At 39.6% G+C, this 25,257-nt stretch overlaps 1 long non-coding RNA gene across 1 annotated transcript in view; it reads right to left on the bottom strand.

Moving 5' to 3' along the window:
- LOC120247054 overlaps positions 1–21,298 on the bottom strand; it is a 117,410-nt gene extending 96,112 nt beyond the window's left edge. Inside the window, exons 1-2 of the long non-coding RNA XR_005532208.1 lie at positions 21,150–21,298; positions 19,505–19,559 (exon numbers count right to left, since the gene is read on the bottom strand). This is a non-coding gene — a long non-coding RNA (uncharacterized LOC120247054). The remainder of the gene's footprint in view (positions 1–19,504; positions 19,560–21,149) is intronic.
- Positions 21,299–25,257: the final 3,959 nt, after the last annotated feature.

Below are 25,257 nucleotides of genomic sequence, written 5' to 3'. Positions count from 1 at the left end.
TGTATACCCACAAATTGCAAGTTAAGCGCTCAACTCAAGTAATGACTAGAAACAGGGAATGAAAAAATATAAATTCTAAAAGTAGTCACAAAAAGCCCTATCATACTCATGGTATAAAAACTTGAGAATAGCAAAGAACTGATAGATCATAATGTTCACTGTTTACAGCAATTATACAATGCATATCTTTGCCCCAAGAACAATATCTATTATGAAAAACATTTTGATTCTAATTTATATTGGCTCATATTTATATTTTGGAAGTTATTCCTGGATCAAATGGTTAAACAAAAGCCATTAAAATTCATAATGTTCAAAAAATATCTACAGATTAATAGGAAAATGACCTAGAAAAAATTATGAAAATGGGTAAATTAGACAAACAGCAATCACACAAAAGAGGAAAGGAAATGGTCAACAGAAGCAAATGTTCAGCCTCATTAACAGTAAGATTCAGCAGATTAAATAATATTCTCATCAGATGAGACTGATAATATCCAATGTTGTCAAGGACATGCGTTTAATATTAATACCAATAGATAGGCAGCAAATTGATAGACTCTTTTCAGAAAGTCATATGTAATACGTATAAAAAATGTTTTAAGTGCACATTGTCTTTGCCCTAGCAGTCCCACTTTCTAGTGTATATGTATGTGTCTGTGTGTGTATATATACACACACACATATATACTCCCTCCCACAAGCAATATATATATATGCACCTCCTCTCACAAGCAGATGAAACAAAGCAACAACTATGTGTCATACAATTCACTCTGAAAACAACCTGAAGACTGACAAAACAGATCGTCCACAGCTAAAGATATAAAGAGAAAGCCATGTCAATAGAGTAGAAGGGGGCTGAGTTGTGGCTGGGAACTGAACCCCCATGAAGCCACCCACAAGCAAGAGGGGAATCAAACCCCACTGGACAGCCCCAGCCCTGGGGACCTGTGCCATATCTGGCTTTGCAAATCAGCAGAGATTTACTCTGGAAGATGGCAGTGCTATAGGAAAGTTAACTCTTTATTCTTAAAGGGCCAGCATGTTCTATTACTTGGTCCCAGACCCAGCATGGAAGCATTTTGAAAAGCACCTGGATTATACATAAAGGAAATGTATTGAATAATTTTAGGACATGTGCCAGAGGCATGGGGATCTGCAGTTTTTTTCTGGGAACAGAAGAGAGAGCAGATGCCATTTTTCTCGTGCTCCTTCAGACTAGCTGGCAGGAAGCTTGTGTAAGCCAGCTTTGATACTCTCTATCAACCTTGCTAGCATCACTTGCCCTGCTCTGCTGTTCTCCTATGGATATGCCAAGTCCTGCCCACCAGTGTGCCTGCGTAGTCATGGCTGATCATAGCTGATGGTGGGGTTGAGGGCCAGACCTGCCCACTAGCACACCTGCAATGGCTGTGGTCCCGCCACAGCAGGATGGCATGTGCAGCTCACAGAGAGAATACCTGTGGAACACCTCATTCTGGTGACCAAGGAGATTGCTCTACTGGGCACCACAGGACGTCTTCTATATAAGGCCATTATTTTCGAGATGAGGAGACATAGCTGACCTACCTAGTACACAGAAATAAACACAAAGAGTCACACAAAATGAGGAGACAAAGGAATATGTTCAAAATGAAAGAAAAAAAGACTCAGAAAAAGAGCTAAACAAAGCAGAGATAAGCAATCTACCTGATAAAGAGTTCAAAGTGATGGTCATAAAGATACCAGATTGACAGAAGAGCGATGAATTCAGTGAGAACTTCAACAGAGATATAAAATACAAAAAAAACAAAAACAAAAACCAGTCAGCTGAAGGATATAAAAACTGAAATAAAAATCACTACATGCAGAAGAATGGATCAGCAATCTGGAATATAGGTAGTGGAAAGTATCCAAGCTGAACAGTTAAAAAGAAAAAAAATAATTAAAAAAAGGGACCTCTAGGACAAGATCAAGCATAATTACATTTATACTATAAGGGTCCCAGAAGTAGTAGAGAGAGAAAGGGGCAGAAAACTTATTTGAAGCAATAATAGCTAAAAATTTGTCTAATCTGGGGGAGGAAATATACAGGTCCAGGAAGCACAGGGAATCCTAAACAAGATGAACCCAAGGAGGTCCATGCCAAGACATATAATAATTAAAATGGCAATAATTAAAGAAGGAATCTTAAAAGCAGCAAGAGAAAAGCAAGCAATTAGGTACAAGGGAAATCCCATAAGGCTATCAGCTAATTTTTCAGCAGAAAGTCTGCAGGCCAGAAGGGAGTTCAAAGAAAAACACCTACCGTCAAGTATACTCCACCTGGTAAGACTACCATTCATACTTGAAGGAAAGATAAAGAGTTTCCCAGACAAACAAATTAAACATGACCACTAAACTAGCCTTAACAAGAAACGTTACAGGGACTTCTCTAGGTGGGAAAGAAAAGACCATAACTAGAAGAAGATTATGAAAGGAAAAAGTTACACTGATAAAGCAAATGTACAATAAGGTCGTAAATCAGTCACTTATAAAACTACTATGAAGGTGAAGAGACAAAAGTAGTATAATCAATCATAAATAAACCTGTCACAGGATACACAAAATAAATAACATGTAAAATATGACATCATATACATAAAACATGGCAGGTGGAGTAAAATTTGGTGCTTTTACACTGTGTTCAAATTTAAGAGACCTTCAACTTAATATAGACTGCTATAAATATAGGATGTTATGTATGAACTTCAACCAAAAACCTATAATAGATACACCAAAAATAAAGAAAAATCTAAACATAAAAATAAATACAGACATTAAATCACAAGGGAAGAGAACAAGAGAAGAAAGGATCAAGGAATTAGAAAAACCACCAGAAAACAATGTACAAAATAATACATAAGTACGTACTTATCAGTAATTACTCTGAATATTCATGGACTAAATGTTCCAATCAAAAGACACAGGGTGCCTAAATGGATTTAAAAAACTAGATAGATTTATATTCTGCGTGGAAGAGACTCCCTTCAGACCTAAAGACAGATACAGACTGAAAGTAAGGGATGGAAAAAAGATATTCCATGCAAATGGAAGTGAAAAAAGAAATCTGGGTAGCAATATCAGATAAAACAGACTTTAAAGTAAAAATAGTAATAAGAGACAAAGAAAGACATTACATAATGATAAAATGATCACTCTACAGGAGGATATAACAAATGCCCCCCAAAACAGGATCACCTAAATAAATAAAGCAAATATTAACAGATGTAACAGGAGAAATTGACAGTAATAAGACATAGTAGAGAGCTCAAAACCCCACCTACATTAATGGATATATCATACAGACAAAATTCACAAAGAAAAAGTGGCTTTGAATGACACATTAGGACAGATGAACCTAACAGATATATACAGAACATTACAAACAAAAACAGTAGAGTACACATCTCTCTCAAGTGCACATGGAATGTTCTCCAGAATAGATCCCATGTTAGGCCTCAAAACAAGTCTCAATAAATTTAAGAAGGTTGAAATCATATCAAGCATCTTTTCCAACCACAATGGTATGAAAATAGAAATCAATTACAAGAAAAGAACTAGAAAGAACATAAACACATGGAAGCTAAACAACATACCACTAAAAAACCAATAGGTCAATGAAAGAAAGAGAAAAACAAGATGGAGAGGAATGAATATGGAAACACAATGGTGCAATATCTTTGGGATACAGCAAAAGCAGTTCTAAGAGGAGAGTTTATAGTAATACAGGCCTACCTCAGGAAAAGTCACAAATAAACAAACAAGCCTTACACTTAAAGGAACCAGAAGAAGAAAAACAAAGCCCAAATTAGTAGAAGAAAGGAAATAATAAAGATCAGAGTGGGAAAAACTGAAATAGAGACTAAAAGAAAAATACAAAAGAAAAGACAATGAAGCTAAGAGCTCGTTCTTAGAAAAGATAAACAGGATTGATAAACCTTAAGCCCTCGTCAGAAAGAAGAGATCAAATAAATAAAATTATCAAATAAGTAAAATCAGAAATAAGAGGGGAGAATTTACAACCAACACCAGAGAAATACAAAGGAATACAAGAGACTACTACAAAAAATTATATCCCAAATACTGGACAATCTACAAGAATAAAAAACCACAATTTTCCAGAAATATGCAATCTTCCAAGTCTGAATTAGGAAAAATGGAAAATCTGATACACTGATTACTAGTAATGAAATTGAACAGGTAATAAAAAATCAGGAAACAAAAGTCCAGGAGCAAATAGTTTCACAGGTGACTTCTACCATACATTTAAACAGGAGTTAATACCTATCTGTCTCAAATTACTCCAAAGAATTGAAAAAGAAAAAAATGCCTGCAAATTCATTATACAAGGCCACCATTACCCTGGAACCAAAATGAGATGAGGACATTACCACGCACAAAAAATTACAGACCAACATCCTTGATGAACACAGAAAAATCCTCAACAAAATATTGGTGAACTGAATTCAAAAATACATTAAAAGGATCATTTACTACAATCAAGTGGGATTTATGCCAGGGATGTTGGATGGTTCAGTATCCATAAATCAATCATTGTGATACACATTAACATAATGAAGAATAAAAATTATATGATTATCTCAATAGAAACAGAAAAAGCATGTGACAAAATTCAACATCCGCTCATCATAAAAAAAAAAACAACAAAACTCTCAATGTAGTAGGCAAAGAAGAAATACACCTGAGCATAACAGAGGACATATATGACAAACTCACAGTTAACATCACATTCAATGGTGAAAAACTGAGAGCTTTCCTCCTAAGATTAGGAAAAAGACAAGGATGTCAACTTTCACAACTTTGTATTCAGTGTAGTACGGGAAGTCCTAGTCATAGCAATCAGACAAGAAAAGGAAAGAAAAGGCATCCAAACTGATAAGAAAGAAGAAAAATTGTCACTATTTGCAGATGACATGATATTATTATATAGAAAACTATATATATTATATAGAAAACCCTAAAGACTTTTTAAAAAAATTATTAGAATACCTGAATTCAGTAAAGTTGCAGGATAAAGAATTAATATTCAGAAATCTGTTGCTTTTCTATATACTAATAATAAAATATCAGAAAGAGAAATCAGAAAAATAACCCCATTTACAACTACATCCCAAAAGAATAAAATACCTAAGAATAAATTTAAACAAGGATGTGAAAGACCTGTACTCTGAAAATTATGACATTGATGAAAGAAATTAAAAATGATACAAACAAGTAAAAAGATACATCATACTCATGAATTGAAGGACTTAATACTACTAAAATGCTAATACTGCCCAAAGCAATCTACAGCTCAATACAATCCCTATCATAATACCAGAAGCCTTTTTCACAGAACTAGAACAAATAATCCTAAAATTTATATGCAACCACAAAGATCCTAAATTGCCAAAGCAATCTTAGGAAAAGAGGAACAAGGGTGGTTGTATTACAATCCCAGATTTGAAACTATATTACAAAGCTATAGTACTCAAGACATTATAGTGCTGGCACAAGAATAGACACATAGTTCCATGGAATGGAACAGACAGCCCAGGAATAAATCCATGCTTACATGATCAATTAATTTACGATGAAGGAGGGAAAAATATATAATTGGAGAATATGGTTTCTTCAATAATTGGTGTTGGGAATATTGGAGAGTTACATGCAAAAAAACCCAACCAAACAACTAACACACTTTGTTACAGCATACACAAAAATAAAATGGACTAGAGACCTAAATGAAAGATCTAAAACCGTAAAACTCCTAAAAAAAATAGGCAGTAAACTCTTGGACACTGGCCTTAGCAATATTTTATTGCTAGGCAAGGGAAATAAAAATAAACTACTGTAACTACATCAAAATAAAAAGGTTTTGCGCAGCGAAGGAAACCATCAACAAAACAAAAAGGCAATCTACAGAATGGGAGAAGATATTTGCAAATAATATGTACAATGAAGGATTAACATCCAAAATATTTAAAGAACTCTTACAGTTCAACAGAAAATAACAAATAATCTGATTTAAAAAGTAGGCAGAGTGTTTCGGATTCTGTGTCTCCCTCTCTCTCTGACCCTCCCCTGCTCATGCTGTCTCTCTCTCTCAGAAATAAATAAAACATTTAAAAAAAAAAAAAAAAAAGTAGGCAGAGGACTAGAGAAGGCATTTTCAGAAAAAGCCATACACATGGCCAAAAGACACATGAAAAGATGCTCAATATCACTAATCATCAGAGAGATGCAAATCAAAACCACAATGAGATATCACCTTACACCTGTCAAAATGACTAGAATCAAAAAGATAAGAAATAAAAATTGTTGGCAAGGATGTGGAGAAAAGTGAAACCTTGTACACTATTGAGGGGAAATGTAAATTGGTGCAGGTGCCTATGAAAAACAATATGAAGGTTTGTCAAAAAATTAAAAATAGAAATAAAATATGATCCAGTACTTCCACTTCTGGGTATTTACCCAACAAAAATGAAAACACCAACTCTAAAAGCTACAAGCACCCCTATGGTCACTGTAACATTATTTACAATAGTCAAAATATGAAAGCAACATAAGTTTCTGCTGATAAATGAATGGATAAAGAAGATATGGCATATATACACACACATGTACATATACCTATATACATATATATAGATATACACATATACATATATATACATATATATACATACATATATATATACACACAATGAAATATTACTAAGCCATTAAAAAAGAATGAAATCTTGCCATTTGTGACAATATGGATAGACCTAGAAGGTATTATGTTAAGCAAAATAAGTCAAAGATAAATACTATATGATTTCACTTACATGTGGAATCTACAAAATAAAATAATCAAAACCAATATAAAACAAAAGTAGAAAGACTCATAAATATAGAAACCTGGTGGTTGCCAGAGGATAGGGAGGTGGGATGATATGCAAAATTGGTGGGAATAATTACTACAAGCTTCCAGTAATAAGAAGTAAGTGACAGGGATGAAAAGTACAGTATAGGTAATATAGTCAATAATATTGTAATAGCATTGTGTGATGACAAATGGTAACTACACTTACCTGTCATGGTGAGTATTTTGTAATGTATATAATTGTTGAATTGATATGCTGTACATCTAAACTAATATAATATTGCATGTCAACTATATTTCAACTAAAGATAAAAATAAATTACAATATATCCTTATTATTGAATACTATGCAGCATTAAAAACAATGAATATGTGAATTTACCGGAAATAACATTTAATGATACATTTTTATTTACTTATTTTATACATTTACTTCTTTATTTTGAGAGAGACAGAGAGTGAGCATTTCAGCAGGGACAGAGAGGGACGGCAAGAGAGAGAGAGAGAGAGAGAGAGAGAATCCTAAGCAGGCTCTAGACTGTCAGCACAGAGCCTGATACAGGGCTCAATCCCATGAACTGTGAGATCATGACCTGAGCTGAAATCAAGAGTTGGATGCTCAACCAACTGAGTCACTCAGGTGCCCCACATGATATATTTTTAAATGAAAAACTACATACCAAATGTGTAAAATTATACTGATAGTTTATAGTCCTAAAAATGTAGTAACAAAGGTATTTGGCAGAAGCAAATTCCAATCCTCTATACAGGAAATTTTCCTCTCCATCTCCAAGAATTCCTTGAAAAATAAATTTCTAAGATAAACAAGCAGCTCACAGCCAAAAATCATTCAACATACAGAGAAACAACATACCATGAGTAATACCATGATAGAGATATTGGGAGGAGAAAAAAGACTTGAGATATTGTTATAATCTGACACATATCATAAAATTACTTTCAGTATGTATAAAGAAAACTTGGAAAATCTGTACAGCTATGCAGAGTAACCAGTGAAATTTTAAGAACCAAATGGAGCACCTGGAACTAAAAATCATAACCGAAATGAACAAATAATCTCAACGGATAGGCTTCACAGTAAGTGAGACACAGCTTGAGAGAAGTAATGATAAAGACACTTAGGCATGAAGATATCCAACATGTTCCACACAAATATATGGAAAAATGGGTTAAGAAAAATGGAGATAGAGTGAAAATGTGTCTAATTGGAGTTACAGAAGGAAAAGAGAAAGAGGCAGAGGTAATAGATAATATGTGAGAAGAACATGGCTTAGAATTTTCCAGATCTATTTAAAAGTATCTTTTGTCAGAATCAAGAGTCAGATTCAAGTGTGAATCAGGCAGGATAAATACAAAGACAATCCACAACCAGACAAATTATAGTAAACTGTAGGCACAGAAGACAAAGAGAAGAATCTTTAAAGGAGACCTCTTACCTTCTAAGGGGTAACAAACTGACAGCTGATTTCCAGATAACAAAGGAATCCAGGAGCTTGTGGAATGATATATTCATTTTGAACAAAACTACTTTGAACCTAGAGCTCTACTCTAACAAAAATATAGGGGCACCTGGGTGGCTCAGTCAGTTGAGCGTCTGACTTCAGCTCAGGTCACGATCTCATGGCTCATGGGTTTGAGCCCCATGTTGGGCTCCGTGCTGACAGCTCAGTGCCTGGAGCCTGCTTTGTATTCTGTGTCTCCTTCTCTCTCTCTGCCTCTCCCCTGCTCATGCTCTGTCTCTCTCTCTTTCTCTTAAGTAAACATTAAAAAATAATATATATCTTTTCTTTTATGAAGTCAAAATAATGATATTCTCAGGCCATCAAAAACTGAGGGGAGCCTGCCATTAGCAGAGAGACCTTCACTAAAAGGAAAATCTAAATAGTATACTGGAGACAGAAGGAACATGATTTCATATTCAAAGTCTGGATACAAACAGAAATGGAGAGAGATGTTCACTAGTAACTACAATAGAGTAACAGGATTTGCATTATGCTCCTGCCTGACACACTATAACCACCAGTAAAATGAAGTGGCAGGTGTGAAAGATTAAGGGGGCACAAGAAACCTTTTGCAGGTGATATGTTCATTCTCCTGACTGTAGCAATTGTTCCCCGTATGCTGAAACTTATCAAATTGTGCACTTTTAATATGTGCAGTGTATTGTATGTCAATCATACCTTAATAATTCTATTTTAAGAAGAAATGAATAAAAAATTGGTAAACATGGATAAATATAAAATATAAAATGACGATCTTATAAAACAGCAATATTAATGTTTTAAGGAGTTAAAAAAATTAAATGTATGACTATGACAACATATTATTCCAGAGAGGAATACAATTCTGATAGGGATGAGGGTGAAGTTTATGAGGTAGGTAAAGGTATTAACCTGAAACTTAGATAAGTTAATTATGAAGTTTGGGGGGGAGGGGTCAACACAAAAAGAGTAATATCAGAGTACATGACTTCAAATAGTAGGGGATAAAATCAGGTTAGAAAAAAATAACCCAAATAAAAGTCAATAAAGGAGAGAAAGAGAATCATAGAAAAGATGAGACATAAATGCACCTATATGCACCTAAGATGACATATAATCACATAAATACCTTCATCAAGCAAAAGATTGCACACAGCTTTTTTTTAAAAAATCAGCTATATTCTGTTACAATCAGCATATCTAGAATATAAGCTTCCAGAAAAAATTGACAGTAAAAGATTGGAAAAGATAAACCAGAAAAACACCAAATAGAAAGCTGGTGTACTTCTCTTTAAATCAGACAAAATACACTTCCAGACAAAAATCATTACTAGAGAAAAACAGGGTCATTTTATATCTTTAAATAAAGGAGTCAAATCTTAAGAATATGTAACAAATTTAAATTTCTATGTACCTATTAAGACAGCTTCAAAATGTAAAAGGCAAAAAATGTTCCATATGATTAACTTTGGCCTACGAGACAGAAGTAGAAATGCCGTATGGCAACTTCCCTAAGAGCAACCCAGCATGACTTTTGCCCCTTGTCTTCATGCTTTCCTCCTTCCTATTGGCTGGAATGCAGCCATGACCGCTGGAGGTGGGGCAGGTCTTGGACATGGGGGCCCTGCACAGTGGAGAAGGAGCCTGGTCCCTGAGCACTTTGCACAGGAGAGCTACTACTGCAGGCCCTAACAGCTCACCCCAGACTTGCTTTAATAAATTTGTCTTCTGTAAGCCACTGTGTTTCAGTCTTCGTTTCTCACACCAGAACCTAATCTTAACCAGGACAGAGTTAAGTTTACAGAAGCTACGCAAGTAGACACTTTTTCAGAGGAAGGGGAAATCATCACGGCTTTCCTAATCCCAAAGTGCCCCCGCAATGTTATTATAACACTTAGGTAATCAATATGACTGAAGAAAAAATAGTTCCTTCAAATGACAACTGGCAATATATTGCATATGGTTTATTAATCTATGCTTCTGCCTCCTACTTTCAACTGATTTGCCAGTTAGGAAGGAAATAGAAGATTAATTTAGCTCATTTAGACTTCCTTCCCCCCACCCCCAACCTCCACTTCAAGCACTTAGTATCCATGGAAATTGTGAAATGGTCCATTTGTGCTTCATATCCTCTATAGGAAATGCAATTGATTAAGTGCAATATCCCCCTCAGAGAGAATGCATACATTCTAATTTCTGTTTTATAATATCTGATTACAATCTGTTTGTGATCCCTAGACATTGGGCTTTATCCTGCTGGTATTGCTGTTTCTGTTGTTTTCAATTCAGTGACAAGACGCAGAGAAGAATTGCTCAAACACAAACAGTTGCCAGGTAATATTATAGGGATGAGAAAATTAAACACAAAGAAAGTCAAAAGATTTCAATATGGAAAACCAAAGCCTGTGACCTTACTTAATGCTCTTCATGACCCCAACTCTGTAAGCTAATAGGTTCTGGCACATTTTGATTGATGCAAATCCATACTGGATCATATCAGAGGAAATGACTTAAGACCTCAAAGAGCGCAGGAATATGGGGAGCTCTATGAACTAAGTAAGTGGTTTCCACACTGGGAGCACATGAACTCTTTCCAAAGGGTATGTGGGTGTAGATGGCTTGGAAGAAATCAACTCCCAGACAACAGAGTCTAATTTATGTATCTGAAAATGTTCCTATCTGCAAAGCATCATTCTGGTTTCCTCATCCCCCTTCCTTCCCTCTTTTCAATCATCATCTCCCACTTTACAAGACTTTGAGATATATTCCAATCCATGAAACAGACAGATCACCTCACCGTAAAACCCTGTTATTTTCTTACAAACAAATCACACTGAGTGGTAATTCTGATGTTGGCTGTAAATTTATCCATCATTTCATTATTTGAAAAGGATAACTCCTTTGGTTTTTATCTCTTTAGTAGTATCACAGAGTTCAAGTGTAAACTACTACTAGTTACCCAAAGAATGCATATCTTCTCAAAATAAGTAATATCCTCCCTCTGCCATGTTCTCATTTGTTAGGGACACATGATTTACTAGGCATCTGGAAGCCATTCTTTTAAGACGTCTTCACTGTTTCCTTTGGTGTTTTTGGGAGACATCACCCGGATATTATTAATCCTCAGTTTGTTTTTCCAAAATATCAAGTCGCACATTAAATCCTTTATTCTCCGTAAGGATTTCTGGAGTAATCACTTCTTGGCTAGACTACACACTTTCTACATCAAATAACTTTCCCTACATTCCAGTGTACTTTGCTCTGAGTTTCTGCCTTTTAAAAACCCAGAAAAGGGACCAAGGGCTACTTCACATGAAATGGGATTAAACATCTTTTATAGTATTCTGTATTATTTAGATAAAAGAGAGAGCTTAGAATAAAAAGGAAGGATTTTGAATAAAATAATTAATAAAAGCATAAAAAGGGTTTAGAATAACTACATAAAAATAAAGGAGCAAATCAGAACATGTAACCGTTAATTCTGGCTATGCATCCTCGATCTTCTTGCCAGAAGAATGAGAATAGGATAAGGTGACTGAACCACCATGGTAATGTAATGGGAATGAAGACCAAAACTAGAACACATCTGATAAATAGTGAATGATAAGTGAAGAATGGTATTCTGATAGATTGCATTATTAGTTCCCATAATGCCTTCACTCTGCTGTAGCGGTGTCATATAACCAAACATTACCATGGCTTCATTCTGGGCAGAAAAACAGTTCCTGGCCCCTTGACCTTGTGCTTGGCCATGTGCCTTGGTTTGGTCAATAGGATATCAGTTTGATATGATGCAATCAGAGACTCGGAATGTCCATGGAAGTGATTCACTGTGACAAGAACATGCAACAGGTAGCCATTGCTCCCAGGCTCAGGGGCACATTCATAGGCTGACACCAAGTCTAGAAGCACAACAGCCTGAAGCAGAGCCACTTAGGCCTGACCTGAAGCAGCCAAACTGCATGGAAACTGCAACTGGCCTACACATCCATGTGTATGAGTATAAATACATGTACAATTCTGATTTGGGGGGTTATTTGTTATACAGCATTATTGCAGCAATAGCTAATTGTCACAGAAGTTTACTTCCTCTGATGGTCTGTGTTCATCAGCACTGGATCTATTTTGTGTGATTATTAGCCACAACTGGATGATGGAGAACCAGCTTTCTACAAAGTGGTTGGCCCTGCTTGTTCTTGAGAAGCTGAATAGCACCTGGTTGCATTTTGCTTAAAAATCACAGTGAGCACAACTTTTACTTTGTCCTTGGTATCGATCAACATTTCTACCTTTTTAAATGACATGCTTAAACTGCTATTTTTTGATTTTTCTTTTTTAGAGACAGTGACTTTTTACTCTGAAGAGGATATGATTCTGTTGCCATAACTCCTGCCCCATGCTACCTACACACTTCCCCTACTTCAATACATGTATGTATATCTGCCTGAAAGGACTCTTACATGTCAGCACCTACAGATCTTTTCTTTCAGGCTGGTCAGTCTCAGCTCTTCGGCCTGATGATATAAGTCAGGTTGCCACTGTGAGGAAGGTGGCCAGGAGAAGGGGCTAAGGAGATTCTTAGCATTCAGTGTACCCATGTTTTCTTGGTTCTCAGCTATTCCTGGTGCCCCAACTTATAAATCTTTCTGTTGGGGAAAGGATACTGGGGTCCAGCTACTCCAATAAAGCTTTCAAAGCTGCCTTCCTGTTTTTAGTCCACTCTGCCACTTCAGAGATGCTACCTAGTTCTGACTCTTTCCGGGGTCTGTTATGTGCAAATGTTTTATTTTTATTGGCTTTGACCTCTTCAGGCTATTAGGTTTTGGCTTTTTCCCCTCTCCTTAGCCATTCTAACTCTTCTGCTTTCCATTACCCACATTTTGTTCCCATGTTTTGCCTATTTCATTTTCTGTCCCTTCCTCTGTCCCAACCCCCGCCCCATACCTTAGAGTCCTCTGAGCATGTGCATAGTGCATACATTTGACTGGAAGTCTAGTGATGTGGCACACAGCCTTCATTAACCCTATAGACCACTTTTATCATGTCTATAGGTATTGCTCAGACTGAGAAGAGAATGCGCCTCTCTAGGTCTATTTCTTTTTTCTTTTTGATAGTACTGAAGCCTGTAACACACCTCCTGCTTATCCCCCAAATTTGATTTGAGATTCCAGTCACTTTAATTATTTTCTCACTCAAATTTTTCTAGCCAAAAGGTCAATCTACTGCATTGATCAGCAAAATAAAGATCAGCAAACATCTGATCTCCATGAAGTTGCCTCAAAATGTTTAAGGCAATCCTATAATTTTACTTTGGAATCAAAGTCATGCTGTTTGATATACTTGAAATGATTTATTATACTTTGTTATTGAACATACGGCAGATAATGGATAATATTAATATATATAATTTAAATTTATTTATATGTCCTATGTTTACTGCTTCTTATACTAGTCTAATTTTTTACTACAGGATCACAGGTTCCTTGTAATACATGAACATTGTAATACATCAAAAGATAAAGGGTTGTGTAAATAAAAAATGAATAATTCTTTCTCACTTTCTAAGCCAATGTATGTTATTGATTTGCTGCGTAACTATCCACAATTTGTACATCTACCTAAGAAATACTGTGGTGAAACTGTTTCACTAATTCAAGACATTAGGATTCAAGATACAATAGACAATTTATTCCAAAGTGCGGAATTAGGCCAAGATGTAAAATGGTAAAGGACTATAACTGGAAAGTCAATTACCTGACTCACCCACACTGAAGTTATAGAAGGGAAATGAGTGGATTTCCCAGAGAGGAACTTTTCCGAGAAAGCCATGTTAGCCCTCTCTTCTCTACTCATCTGCTCCCAACCCACATTCAGAGGGGAAAGAAAAAAGACTTTAAGGAGACAACTTAGACACCCAAATATGTGTCCTTTGCCCTGTGCAGCTGGGAGTGGGGAGGACACAGTGGATAAGCCCGGGGGTGACAAATAGCCTGGGTATAGTGGCTTTGGCAGCAGAATGGAGGAAAGCTTCTATTCTGATGGGACGGACCTGCACTTCCAGAGTTTGCTGGGTGAATAATGGGAGCGCTGAGGGGAACATGCTCTGGTGAGGGCTGGTGGAAGCAGGATGGCGGCTATGAGACCTAAGTAGACAGATGTATGAAATACTAGATTCCCAAAGGGAATGGAGATGCTTGTTCTGGGATGGAGCCCTGGGAAGGGCACCAACAGTGCAGGGTTTTTGAAGAGCCAAGAGAAACCTTACTAGAGAAAGAGTCAGTTTAGACTTCCTACAGAGATGCAAAGCTGGCTTATGACAGGGAGACAATTTTGAAGGTTGCTTGGCCTTTTCCCTCTTCTCCCTGCCCTGTTCTTTCTAAACAGGGCTAGAGTGAGACTACAGGTAGGAAATAGCAAAAACAAAGTAGAAACAAAAAGCTGACCATGCATTTCAAATGTCCAATGGCATTACTTTGGATGGTCTGAGATGCTTGTCTGGTGGCATGACCCAGACCTCTATTTCTGAGGGGTTTGAGCCTTTTGTGGTCTTATCTGGCTGTGGTTGCTGTGGTTTCCAATTCATAGTTACTGCAACGCACTGAAGTACTAAGAACTGCCCAAGTACTAAGAGCTGAGCCTCTTGGCCTCTGGGTTGTAAACCTCCTCCTTCCTGGTGGCATATTCTAGCCCTCATGGTATCATGGTCAATCAATGACCCAACTAGTCTAGTAAGCCCTTGTTTTCTATTTACATTCCGTTGGTTCACTGGCATGAGGGCTCCAAAGCAGTCAGGTGGTAGTCACAGCTTCAAGTTCAATGGAACTGGTACTGTATTCCCTGATGGAAGCAACTCCCCCATGAGAACTAGGGCTCCTAACTGGCAGAGCCCAAGGCTATAGGAATGGGAAGCCCAAATTCCACAATTTGGGTTATTGATGATTATGATGAGAAGATTCACTCCTTGGTCTGTACAGCCATGAATTCAGCTATTAGAGAAAACAGCATTACACGTCAACTGTTCACTTAGTGCATAAACCACATCTTGGAGGATGGAGACCCAACCCCACAGGGTGCTGTGTCATACCAGCACCCTAGCTGGAATGTCAACAAGTCATTCCACTACCCTATCAGGATGGCTGCCTTTGGGTGATGTAGTTCATGGTAAGATCAGTGGCTCCAATAGTGATAAACTTATTATTCCTTCTCTGTTGCTCTAAAATGATCTCTTGTTCTGTGGCAATGTTGTGTGGAATGCCATATTGATGAATGAGGTATTTAAAAAAAATGTTTAAGTAAAAGTTCTCTTTTTTTTTTTGAAAGAGAAGAAAGTGTGCACAAGCGGGGAAGGGAGAAAGAGAGACAGAGAGAGAGAATCCCAAGCAGGCTCTGCACTCTCAGCACAGAGACCGATGTGGGGCTCAATCTCACCAAACCATGAGATCATGACCTGAGCCAAATCAAGAGTAGGATGCTTAAGCGAGTCACCTAGGCGCCCCTGAATGCGGCATCTTGATGGTGGTGCCGGAAGATGTACTGTGGACAGTAAAGGTAAATCTCTATTTGGAATATGCATCAGTCCCAGTAAGGAGGAAGCTTTTTGCCACCTCTGAAATGGGAGCAACCCAATGTAACTGACCTGCCCCCAAGGCCTGGTTAGTCTCCCATAGAACATGCCATATTAAAACTTTAGTGTCACGGCACCTGGGTGGTTCAGCTGGTTGAGTGATCAACTTTGGCTCAGGTCATGATCTCATGGGTCCATGAGTTTGAGCCTTGCATCAGTCTCTGGGGTCTGTGTTGACAGCTCAGAGCTTGGAGCTTACTTCAGATTCTGTGTCTCCCTCTCTCTCTGCCCCTCCCCTACTCACGCGCATTCGCGCAACATTCTCTCTCTCTCAAAAATAAATAAACATTGAAAAAAAAGTTTAGTGTCAGCCCCTGCTGTTAGCAGACTAGACACTTAGCATCAGCAAGAAGGAACTCATTTTGCTGGGTCCACACACAGCCTCCATCCCTGCCACCTGCTGCTATATATATCTCTCTTTTCAGAGACGGTCATCCGGTCTCAATACTTCAGTGAAGGGGCACATATACTCTCCAAAGTGGCTTTGGACTACTATCTAACAGAGCAATTAAGTGGCCTTTTGAAGGCACAGCTGTAGTGCCAGCTTGGAGGTGATACCCTGTAAGGATGGGGTACCATCCTCCATACTGAAGTGTATACCCTAAAACAATAGCCATTATATGGAGCTGTGACCCATAAAGGTCAAATACATGGATTCTAGAATTAAGAGGTGGAGGTAGAAGTGGACTTGTTTTAGGCATCACTCGGGGGGAATTTGTACTTCCTCTCACTGCAAATCTGGGCTGCGTGCATTTAGAAATTCTGGTTCCTAGAGGGGAGGCATTCCAGCAAGGGACATTCAACTTTCACCTGTGGTAACTTTATGACTTTGGGCTCTCTGTGCAAGAGGCCAACAGGCAAGTAAAGGAGTCATGATCCTGTCAGAGACACTGACCCAGAGATAGTGTTACTGTAAGGTAAGGGAAGGATATGTTTGGAACTTGGGTGGTCCATCTGTAGACTATTTGGTACTTACTTGCCCAATTTTGATTGTAAAGGCACAAATAAAATAGCCACTATTTGAGAGGGGCTGATGCCAGTGGCTCAGATCCCTTGGCAGAGAGGGCCACGATCATCCCACCAGATAAGCTATCTAGATCAGCAAAGGTGCTACTGAAGAGTGAGGGGTGCTACTGGAATAGACAGAGGAGAAAAGAGATGGTGAGTATCAGTTGTGGCTGTGAGACCAGCTGCACAGCAAGGGGCCACATTTTTATCTCATATCTTTCTCTTGTTAAGTTTCCCTAGGAAGAAAAGCCCACCAGAATTCTGGAGAAGCTGCTCCCAGCTGTACTGCATGACATGAGCAAATCTGGCCTGTGCATGGGGTGGACTGTTGTGGGTGTTCCAGGACTGAAGCACACTTGTCTTCACCTGCTGGGGAGTGTTTGTAGCAGAAAGCACTCAACTTAAGGGCTGAAAGCCATGCCTTTCTCCTGGGGACAGCCTGTATCCAGTGATTGGCCAGTGCTGATGAGTTGACATAAGAATACAGAGGTCCAGCCCTCTTGCCTCAATATGCAAAAACTCTGCAGGGCCATCCCAGTTCTAGAGCTTTCCATGAAGCAGTCATCACTGCATAGTAATTCAGCTAGCCTCATTCAATTCCATTGCCTTCATTTCAAGGGGATATTCCGAAGTAAACCGCTCACATGCATTTCTCCATCTTGGAGTCTACTTCCTGGGGAACTTGACCCAACGTGGCTTATTAATAGTCTCCTTACTTCACTTAATAGTGAATACCTTAATAGCCTACTTCCACAACACAGTCAGAATGGCTAACAACACAAATCAGATCATGTCACACCCTGCTTAAAAATCCTCCAAAATTGTTCATTTCCTCTTGGAATAAAATCTGATTCTTTATCATGGCTTTAACCCCTGCTTTATGGAATCTCGCCCACCTCTTCACCTCTTCTCCCCACTTTCTGCTTACTGTGCTCCATGCTACTGGCCTTCCTTCTCTTCCAGAGATTTTGCATAGAGTTTAATGGACACTTTTTTTTTTTTTTTTTTGCCAGTACCCAAATTAGATAACCAATTTTTGCCAACAGGGTGTCTGGCACTTGTTGATATTTTTAAAAAAGCATTTATGGAATAAATGAAGGTCTAGGAGGTTCGAATCTGAGGAGGAGGAGCCATTTCATTTCCAGACCATGGTCCTTGGTCAGCAGTGTATCACTGAGAAATATCTTTGTTCACAGGAAGGCAGCTTTGATTGTTGGTCATTATGTATAATGGAAGGTAGGATCTAGCAAAGTTGAGTCCTTAGAACTTAATCAGTCTTCATGCGATTTTCTATCATCAGAATTTCTGTTGAAATATCCTGAAAATTTGCACTGAGAGGCAATCTTTTTCCTTAATGAGACTTAACCCCATCACTGTTCAATAGATGCAACTGTACTTTCCTACAAGCCTATAGGTCCTTTCCTGAGTGAGGTATTGGACCCTCAGACCAACCTTGCCTATCACCTTCTCCTGGTTCTGGTCTGTAAGTGCCTCTCTTGGCTGCTTCACACCAGCTGGCCCCACTCTTAACACAGGTGAATGGGCCTCTGAGACCTTCTGACTTTTTTGTTTACATAGTATTGTGGGTTCAATTGCATCCTCCCTAAAAGTCATATGTTGAAGTCCGAATATGTCCTTAAAGAAGATAGGCTCTTTACAAAGTTAATCAAGTTAGAATGAGTTCATTAGAGTGGATCCTAATCCAATATGACTGGTATCCTTAGAAAAAAAAATAACATTTGCATACAGAGACAGATGTACAGGGAGAACGTCATGTGGACATGAAGAAGGCCATCCCAGGAGAAAAGCCTGGGATAAATCCTTCCTTCACAGCCCTCTGGAGGAACCAATCCTACTGACACCTTGATTTTGGACTTCTAGCCTCCAAAGCTGTGAGACAAGAAATGTCTGTGGTTTAAGCCACCCAATCTGTGGTACCTTGTTGGGGCAGTGCACAGAATCTGCCAGAACTTTACAATGCACTAGAGGATCAGAGCTGGCCTGACCAGGTGGCTGGTTTCACAGGGGGCATATTGAGCTGACAGAAGGTTGTGGAGGAGGGGCCCCATAAGTCTCAAGTCTTTCCCAGAAGTCCTTAGCAGACTTTCTGTAAAGTTCCATTGGACAGAACTGGGTCACATGTCCCCACTCTAGCTGAAGGCAGTGCTGGGATGGGCCTCTGCTACAGCAGCCTCCTGTGTGTGCTCTCAGTGTGGAAGCCTCTCTTCTCAAACACAGCCACTTAGAATCATCTAACTGGTTCTATCAACTGTGTCCAAGGAAATGTGAGCTTCACCCTTCTGGTGCCTCAATGAAGAATGCCAGGTGACTCATCAGTTTTACTCTTCCCATGTGTCAGTTACTCTTCCAGATCTTAAAGACACAGACTTGAAGGAGACAGAGAGGTCCCTATTTCATGGAGTTTACTGTGGAGGTAGCAAACAGGCAGTAAGACAGATTAGTCAAGACAAACCCTACCATGAGGCTTCCTCAGTTTGTGTGGTCAGCACTCTCTGAGAAGTAGTCCTTTAACCTGAGAGCAGAAGGTCAGCCAAGTTAGTGCCCCAACATGGCAAGGAAAAATTAGAAGAAGCTAGCTGGGAATTCTACACATTTACATATTTTTACACGCATTTTTTTTTTCCTTAGATGATGTCAGGGTTAATAAACTCACATTTTGCCGTCAGATTAAACCATGGTAGATTCTGACACTGGCCATGAATTTAGCAAATGAGGACACAGCTACTCAGATCTTGGTGGGCACTGGCTTTTTCCAGCTTTGCAAACCAAGGCCAAGCGTCCCAAATGTGTAGATCTCTGGCCAGTTTCTATGTTGGGCTCACTATGCTCTCTCACATTAGACAGCTGATTAAAATGTGCAAGTGACACAAAGTATCCAAGGAAACTTCCCTGCTCCAGGACTGTTGGAGCACACCTCTGCAGGGTGGATTCTGATCCTCACCAATTTGTTTTTGTCTTTTTAATGTTTTATTTATTTCTGAGAGAGAGAGAGACAGCGTGAGCAGGGGAGGGTCAGAGAGAGAGGGAGTCACAGACTCTGAAACAGGCTCCAGGCTCTGAGCTGGCAGTCAGCACAGAGCCCGACGCGGGGCTCGAACCCACAAACCATGAGATCATGACCTAAGCGAAAAGTCGGACGCTTAACCGACTAAGCCACCCAGGCGCCCCTGATCCTCACCAATTTGTGACCTGCGCATTCTGCAGTGTCATCTGTTCATTTTTCAAAGGGCATCCTTCAGATTATGTATCTAATTAATATATATTCTTCGCTTTTGACACACTGCAAGCCCAAGCTTCTCTGGAGGGTAGAGGCTACTTTAGGCAAAAATGATTCCACTTCTAACAACTTTTATACTTTCAAAAAAGGAGGAAAAGAACCCCATCAAGGAAGGCCTAATCTATCCCACTTCTGTGTGTCTGCAGAAAGGCTCTGCTTTTAAGCCAGGACAATGTAGTATCCTGAGATGTAATACCCTAACATCATCACATATGGGCGTCTTTGACTTTAGGGACAGAATTTAGTTCTAGTCCCTAAACACTCCACCACCCTAAAGTATCTAAATTCGGTCCCTAAAACGTCGTCCCCCAAAGACTGCATACTGTTCTTTCTCTCTCTCATTATTTCTTCCCCCAATATTTTCCTTCTTCTACTCCTTTAGCCCCTGCTGGTTTTTCAGAGCTGGGACTCTTGTTGGTAGAAGTATCTACAGGTGGGGGTAAGGCCATCTTGGTAGAAGGTAAAAGACATTTAAAAATATGGGGAAATGCTCTCATTTCATTCCAATTCTCGGAATTAGACCACTGCCGAGCAGCTTCTGCTTTTCTAGTGAGTATTAACGTATTCCCCCACATTTGCTTTTTTGGGAAGCACATTCAGGCCTCAAAGATCCAAAGAGGCCCTGTGCTATTTTGAGAACTCCGTGAAGATTTAAGGTGCATAGAGTACCTTATGGAATTCTACAGAACATCTATCCAGAAGCCTATGGAGACCCCGAAAACGGTGTTTCTAACGACCATTTTCTATTTGCTTCCTGTCATATTGTTGATTTGCTGCTCAAACCCCTAACTGCTGGTTGCCTTCATTAAGGTAAACGTTTCCCACCTGGTGGAGTGATTCGGGACGAGTCCTCCAGGAAGGAGGAGGTCGAATGACACCGTTTCCAGGGAGGGGACGAGCAGGGGGCAGCGGTTGCAGGCGTCCGTGGAACCGCGGGCGGCCGGGCGTCATCCGGGCCGCCGGGGGCTCGGGGCTTGCGGTCTGGGCGGGCTCCGAGCGCGACCGCACGGCAGCCGCGGCGCGGAGGGCGGGCTCGGGGCTTTACCCGCGGGGCGGCGACGCTCTGCGCGGGCGCCGGGCGCCGGGTGTTTACCTGGCGTCCTAGCAACAGGCGGGCGCGCGGCGAGCGGCGCGGGGCGCGGGGCGCAGGGCGCAGTGCGGGCGCGGAGCTGGGGCGCTGCAGGTGAGTGCGGTCGGTGGGCGCAGGGCGGCCGCCGGGGACTCGCCGCCGCCCCTGCGGCCCGGGTCCTGCAGCTCGCGCTCGCCCCGCGCTGGGGTCCTTACAGCCTTCCGCGTGGTTCGAGAAATGGGGGTCTTTCTCGGGCCCCGCTCCGTCTGTCTCGCCTCTTTCCTTCCTCCCCTCGGAACTGAGACCCGATCTCTCCTCTCTTCCACCCGCCCATTTAGCCCCTGCCTCCCTGTGTACACCATGCCCCTGCCCGGCCACCTTCTTCTCCCCCGAGCCCCCCAAACCCCACCCCCTCCCCATCCTGCCGCGACCACATCTCCTGTTATCCGTTCTGTTTCTCCAGCCGCCTGCCTGCGTCTCTTTCCCTCTTCGCCTTTCCCTTCCGCCGGTTCAGCTCTGCTCCCTTCTCGCTGTACAGCCTTCGCTGCCTGCCTCCACCACCGCCTCAGCCGAGACACTTAGCCTTCAACTCTAATGCTTGTCACAGTAACTGGTTGGTGTCATCCTCGCGTGTTTTCACACAGGGTTTGAGCGTGTTGATTCAGGGCCCTGTTCATATCAGTCCTCTGAAATTTTAATTTTCCTGAAGCTTCATCATTTTTGGAATGCCAGTGTGTGCACAGACTCCCAGTTGACCTTACCAGACACATTTCTAGATCCCAGATGTTTACAGTTCCCTTAGCTTCATAGAGAATTCGGGTTTGCTTCTGCTCAAGTGTTACAGAAATTATTCGCGGACGTGTTTCATTTTATTAATAACAAGAAGCCTGCAACTAACCCTTAACAAAGAAAAACAAATTGTATTATATCAATTTGATTAGTGGAGAAAATGAGTAACATTAGTAGAGAAAATGAATATGTGATTCTCAATTTATGCAAACACATGCACAAAAACTTTTTTCCTTCTAATCGTTAAACTTAAAAAAAAAATCTTACCTTAATGCAAAAATATGTACTATGTATTCACATGTATTCGTTGTAACCGGGGTTCTTAGGCCAAAAGAACTGGAATGGCAGTGGGTAGAAACTGGGGAACAGCTTGTTTGGGGGGAAAAACGTGTTTTGTATTTTTACCTGACTTACACTGACCATTTTTTAACACCTCTGGATTAGTGGAATAAATGTTGTAGCTTTGGTTCTCTTGGTAAATTAAGCCATCAGAAATTTCTTAGAGTTGTGATGGAAAAACATCAGATTACCCTGTTTGCTTTTTTAATGTATTCAGCCAAGCCCGCAAAGTACTTTTTTTTTTTTGCTTTTTTATACCTGTCTTGTCTTGTTGGAGATTTCATTCCACTCCCCCCCCACCAACAATATTTTATTTGTCTCTTGGATTGTCCTCGTCCCCCTCTTCAGAGATTTTCTTAGACCTTCTGCCAACCAGCCTTCTCAAATAAAGGCTGCTCATTTTCGCAGCTCCTGGTTTACCAGATTTAGAAAAACAATTTGAGGAGATTCAAATAAATGTTATACTTACCTTTCTGTAAAAATTTATCATGATGAAAAGAAGCCCTTTTTGCATTTCTTACCTCTTTTTAAAGTGTCTTCGGCAAGTTCCTGTATAGGGTGTGGACTGCCACAGTCTCATGTAATCTATGAACGTTTATACTTTTCTTTAATAAGGTACAAGAAGGAACTGATACACAGCTTGATAAGACTCCCAAAACAAGTGGTGTACTTAATATTAAAAAACAAATAGCACTGGGCACTTAAGCCTTTCTGTATAAGGTAAAGCTATCTGCACCTCTTTTTAGTTTGCTCTTACTCTCATAATATTGGGAAACTCAACAGCATTAGTTATAAGCATCAGTAAATGCTTCTATGTTTGGAATCTAGCAATAGAAACAAACCACTGGAATATTAAAATAAACACACAGATTTGTACCCAAACTGCATACATTTTATTACACTAGCAATTACATATACATATATAAAAATATATACATATATACATATTTCTATATACACATATACGTTCTCAGCCCTGAAAACTATTGTTTTCTTATAACATATTTTGTAATGCCTTGCTATATTCCAAAATCAAAATCTTAGATGGTAATTTTACATATGTGCATAGTTTTAAATATTGATCATGCTCTAACTGTAAAATAAAGGAAAATTAAAAGGTAAAAAATTGTAATAAAACGTCAGCATGTAAATGCTCAGGTACCACTGCACTAGAATACATAATGACATGGTCAGATGCTCCAGCCTTCCATAGAATTACATACTGTGAATGTGCCAAATACAGGCTGATAGAAACCCATCATTGAAACTTAAAATGTGTGACCAGCATGTCCATAAACAGCATGATTTTCCAAAATGCTGGTGAACTTACATATAAAATGAGTAAATTTCATATAAAACAAAGTATATTCAGTCTTCCTTTGATTTATATGATAGTTGCAATCCTGAATGATTCAATATATTTTAAAACTGTGAAAAAAAATACAGTATGATTATTTGTAAAGTGGCAATAGATGCTGAGTGCAGGTTTTACTTACCTAAAGTTTTTCACCTACCAGATGCCTGGAGATTATGGCGTAATTCTTCCTTCTGGGGACAGTCATGCATATTGCAGGACATCGGACGTTCTCAGTCCTCATCACTAAATGCCAGTGATGTCCCCTTCCTATCATTTCAATAATGAAGTGTCTTTTATACTACTTCTGTCTTATGAGCACAGCCTCATTGAGAGCCACTGATCTGGATGTCCTGTTATGGAATTTCAAGATTTAATACAGTGCAAAACCCAGAATCTCCAAGTCATTTCTGTAGAGTCTTGGTTTTTACTGAAACCTCTTCTGAGGTTAGTAATAATTATGGGGAGGGGGGAAGCTAATTACATTTTATATTTAACTTTATAATCATACTAATATTCTGGAAAGAAGGCGTTAATGACCACTTTTATGAGAAAACAAACAAGTATGGACTGTCTGTAAAACAAAGCCTTGAATGTTCACAGTTAGTGTCAGAACTTGCTTTCTAACTTGGCTCTTATTTAATGTTACACATAATGTTATCCTTTTAAAAGAAAGTCAGGGGGTGCCTGGGTGGCTCAGTCGGTTGAGCGTCTGACTTCAGCTCAGGTCATGATCTCATGGTTCCTGGGTTCAAGCCCAGTGTCAGGCTCTGTGTGACAGCTCAGAGCCTGGAGCCTGCTTTGGATTCTGTGTCTCCCTCTCTCTCTGGCCCTCTCCTGCTTGCTTTCTGTCTCTCAAAAAACTAAAACGTTAAAAAATTAAAAAAAAAAAAAAGAGTAACAGTTTAGTTTAATATCATGGTTCTAAACTATGAGCAGCCCAGCTCAGAAGAACGTTGCTCGCTCCACCTCCAGCTCCAGCAGACCTGGGACCCAAAGGCCACGAAGCCCACCTCCTCCAGGTCTTCGTTCCACTCGGAGTTTTTTTCTTTTTCTGTTTTCTTGTTTCCAGTTACTTGAACTTTCTATCTTTGGCCCAGGGAAGTGAGGAAGTTATTTACCTCAGGGCAGACAGATATGGGAAAATCCAAGTACTAGTCAGTTTTACAGAGAGCTGGTTCAGTGAAAATGAACTATTTTATTGCATTAAAGTGTCATTTGATAATTAAAAAATAAGCCTCTAAGATTAAGAAGCAGAATGTGGGTTGGATGGCTTGAAAGTGAAAATGTTCCAGGGACAAGGTGGCTGTGGTCCTCTGTGTCTAACTCTTTCTACTCTGCAGCGGGTATGCTAAGCTCTGGTCTGAGCATTGACGGATCCC

Source organism: Hyaena hyaena, unplaced genomic scaffold (assembly GCF_003009895.1).
Source record: "Hyaena hyaena isolate Hyena2069 unplaced genomic scaffold, ASM300989v1 scaffold_498, whole genome shotgun sequence".
Taxonomy (NCBI): Eukaryota; Metazoa; Chordata; class Mammalia; order Carnivora; family Hyaenidae; genus Hyaena; species Hyaena hyaena.
Note: the sequence above shows the minus strand (reverse complement) of the source record. Positions and strands in the feature narration are given on the sequence as shown.